The sequence below is a fragment of the Melanotaenia boesemani genome, chromosome 3 (genome assembly GCF_017639745.1).
Source record: "Melanotaenia boesemani isolate fMelBoe1 chromosome 3, fMelBoe1.pri, whole genome shotgun sequence".
In the NCBI taxonomy this organism is placed as follows: domain Eukaryota; kingdom Metazoa; phylum Chordata; class Actinopteri; order Atheriniformes; family Melanotaeniidae; genus Melanotaenia; species Melanotaenia boesemani.
This window is the reverse complement of record NC_055684.1, coordinates 8,476,610-8,480,675: the sequence shown is the minus strand read 5'-3', so window position 1 is coordinate 8,480,675 and position 4,066 is coordinate 8,476,610. Positions and strand designations below refer to the sequence as shown.

General features: G+C 40.7%; 1 long non-coding RNA gene across 1 annotated transcript in view; it reads left to right on the top strand.

Annotated features, from left to right (window-relative positions):
* LOC121636512 overlaps nt 1-3,168 on the top strand; it is a 21,923-nt gene extending 18,755 nt beyond the window's left edge. Inside the window, exon 3 of the long non-coding RNA XR_006009740.1 lies at nt 3,085-3,168. This is a non-coding gene — a long non-coding RNA (uncharacterized LOC121636512). The remainder of the gene's footprint in view (nt 1-3,084) is intronic.
* Nucleotides 3,169-4,066: the final 898 nt, after the last annotated feature.

The window sequence follows — 4,066 nt, the reverse complement described above, 5'->3', positions numbered from 1 at the left end:
TCAAACTTTCACCTTTAAATTTTATCTTTATTTTAAAAACATTATTTTAGACATTTTGTGAAAAAAATTGTTCAATGAAAAATGAATCTATTCTAATTTCTCTCATTTTTTTATTTTAGTACTTTTAATCATGTGGTTTTGATATTCTGTCTCAAAGTGAATTTCATTCATTTTTTTATTTTTCTCTACTCATTGGAATTTTACTTTAGAAGTTTTAATGTTTTTGGTCATGTTTAATGTCTTTTTGTTTGGTTTAATAAATACTTTTATATTGTGCTGTAATGTAATATTTACCATGGAATAACACAGAAACAGATGACGGGTCCCTGGTTGGTGGTTATTACATAGAAACTACTGATGTTGTTTCCATGTTATTGTTTTATATGCTAATTACTGCTGTAATGTAATATTACTATGAAATAAAATGAAAACACTGAATGGATCATTTTACAGCCCAGATTCATGGTTGGTACATAGAAACTGTCCAATTAGAATTATGTCACCGAAAATGATGGGTATTTTTCCATCATAGAATAAGACACAAAGAACTCAGAGTGAAGTCAGCTTCATCGCGATGGGGAGAGACTGTGGTTCAGCACTCAGAGAGTGTCTGGTGTCAACTCCGAAGTCTCAACCCCAGTGCCCCCTTTTTATTGAGCAGCTATCACACTTCAGAAGAGCAAGCAAAGTTCTCGCAAACTTCAAACAGGGAAGCACATTAGCATACAACACTTTATGACCCTTTTCACACAGAGCTGTGACCACCACATCCTGTCCTCTGCAGGGTGGGTGAGACAACAAATCATTACCCATCCTTAAGGGAGAAAGTTTAAACTGTTAACTTTAAACTGTCAACTTTGCTTACTCTAACATTTCCCTCCTGTTTGACATTTAAAGTTATCAGTTCCAAGCATAAACCAAACATAAATCAAAAACATAAATCAAAAATATGTGAAGAAATGCAAAACAGAATCAATACTGATAGGAATGGAGCACACACCCTTAATATCACAGTCCACCATGGTCTACTAGTAAGCCATGACCAGAAACCCCACTCAGGGGGTGGCGCACGATCGGCAGCCATACTGTCCCTGAGATTCCACAGGCCAGCCATTGCCTGCGCCACATCTCCATTAAGCAAAACATATGACATCACAGTAGGTCATGGCTCGTGCATAAAGGTCAGGTTGGCTGGATGACTTTGGTATGACTGAGCAAACATAGCAGTCGGTCTGGTTCTTCAAGGCGGCCAACATTTTGGCACACGCATACCAGAGGTTGACGTCCTGTAGCTCCAAGGGGTTATGGTCTTTCCACAGGTGTGCATGATGGTGCACATACCTCTTGATCATTGTTTCTGGTAGCGGTGCAGGGTAGAACCCAGGGCCAGTTCTAGGAATGCATACATGAGGGGGCAGGCATAAATTTGAAGGGGGCATTATGAGTACATACTTCAGCATTTTCTTGTTGTTGTTTTTTAAGTGTTTCTTTAACGGAACTGTGCTGTTAGTGGAGTCCAACTTCAAAGAAATGGATTGCACTTTGTCAGGCCTCTACTCTAAGACCTGTCCAGCTTGGGTGTCCCACCTGAAACCAAAGCTCCTGCTGGTATAGCTCTTAGAGTCACTGAGGCACGCAAACCCCCTGACCACAATAAGGTGGCAATCCCTCAGGGGGGGAACAGAAAATATCAATAACAAAATGAAGTAAGAAAAAAGAAAAGAATGATCCATTATCAAAGCTTTAACAACCAACAAAATAACAATTGCCCTATTGGACAGCCATTAGATGTCTAAGCATTTTGAATAAATTTGAAACTAATAACAATAAACTCAACTATCTGTGTGTTTGTTTCTGTCTGTATATAGACCATAATGATTAAAGAATCATAACTATCAAGCACAACAATAACAGAGCAAAAAATTAAACCCCCTACCAAAATAAGGCAGTGAACCTTCAGGGGGAAATAATGATAATAATAAATGAAAATGAGTAAAAACTAAATGATCCTTCATCAAAATTTTAAGAACCAACAACATAACAATTTTCTTACCGTACAGCCATTAATGCATCTAAAATAACTTTGTTACAATAACCTCATATATGTATACAAATTTAAGCTGAGGCATACATGAAGCTCTGAGCTGAACTGCTGAAAGCAGCGGGAATGTAGAGTGAAACTTTGTTATTTTTTTCTTCAAACTAGCACGCTGAACTAAAGGCTGGGCGGAGCTTGAGGGGTCTCATATGCGCAGCTCGTTTTCCCTCAGTCTGTATTGTACCGAGGAGGCAGTCACATCTATGGCCCGTGCGTGATTGATCACTGCTCCTACTAACAGGCGTAGACACGTTTAAATAGAACAGAAACAAACCCCAGTTGACAGAATAGATGCAATAAATACGTCTGTTATTATAAGTATTTATTCAGTATCGCTACAACACATTTAACAGAGCTTTACTCTATAAGTTTTACCGCTGGAGCTCAGCAGCCGCTCTCTCTACGAGGGGGAGAAATATGACACCGCAAGATCAGGCTGTATGTCAACTCATTTGCATACTAAACACTGATTGGTTGTTTTCTGTGGTGGTGGGAAGGACTTGTTGAAGACAGTACAATGGATCCTGTGAAGCTCCGACACACAGAGTTCAGTACAGAGGGGAGAGAGCGTTTGGAGAGATTTGCCCATTTCGGCGCATTTGATTGAGGGGGCAGAATGTTTGTTTGAGGGGGCACTGCCCCCTCTTGCCCCTGCGTAAAGCCGGCCTTGGTAGAACCATCTGTAGATTGTTGGCCACAGCAAGAATATTGCAAAGGACAAGGTGGTGAGACATGCTACAGTCACAGCGCACGCGTAGGTCCAGCAGCAGTGACGCCTTGGTCTACGTCTCTGCTCCAGATCCTCCATTTGTGCTGGTTTCTGAGTTAAAGGTGCTGCTTAAGGTGAAATGGGATCCGTTGGTTTCTTCACTGGCGTTGATACGAATTATCACTAAAAGATAATCCCCATTTGTAGCCAGAGGCTGTGGGTTTTAATCACAGCCCTCCTTCCCCCACTCACAGCAGCCTTACTTTGCACTCAGAAGTTTGCAGTGACTGAGATGTATCCAGCTGGGTCTTTCTGCTATCTTGACTGCTGTAGGCGTTGTCAGCAGCACTTGGTAGGGCCCCTCCCACCGTGGGCTGGACCAGGTTTTGCGCTTGATGACTTTAATGAAGACCCAGTCTCCTGGTTTCACCAGCTCAGGAAGTTCCTGTGGGGAAATAAAATCGGAGGGCAATAAACTTGCATTGATTACATCTTTTTGCTGCAGAACTTTCCTCATGTAGTCAGCTAAAGTGTTTTCATCATTAGCATGCTGTAAGTCTTTAGAAAACACTGGTAGTCTGTAAGGTCTGCCATGAATGATCTCAAAAGGAGTTAATCCTTTGTCAGTAGGGGTTATTCTCATGTATAGCTTTACTAAATCCAAACATTCTGGCCAAGGCCTTTTAGTTTCTTCCATACACTTTTTCAGTCTGGATTTAACTGTCCCGTTTGTCCGTTCTGTGAATGTTTATTTATCGTAATGCTGGCTTGTACAAGGCTGGCCTAAGTCTTCGGTCAGAAAAACTGCAGCCTCCCGGAGCTTGGTCAACAGTTCTTTATTAAATCCAACAGATGCACTCATGTACAGTTCTCTTTGTGGGTCTGGACATGTGATGATGTGTATGTGTGTGGTTGACTGAAAAGACAAACAATACCATTTCCAGTTAGGTTGAATGCAGTTACTCTTGATCATTATGAACATGTAATAGATAACAACTCTGACAGTACAGAACAGTAAGTTAAATAAATACTCAAAGTGTCCACTAGAGGTCTCTGTACACCATGACATGGGTGGTAACAAGTGCTTCAAACAGAAACTTAAAACATTAACGTTTTATAATTAAAATGAGGTTCCAGCAACATAGTGACTCAGTAGCTGTAGACAGTGTTACCCCAGAACAAACAAGACAACTACTAAAGCCAGACCTAGAGTTATATATTTCAATAACTACGAACCATTTAAACCGAACTACACACAT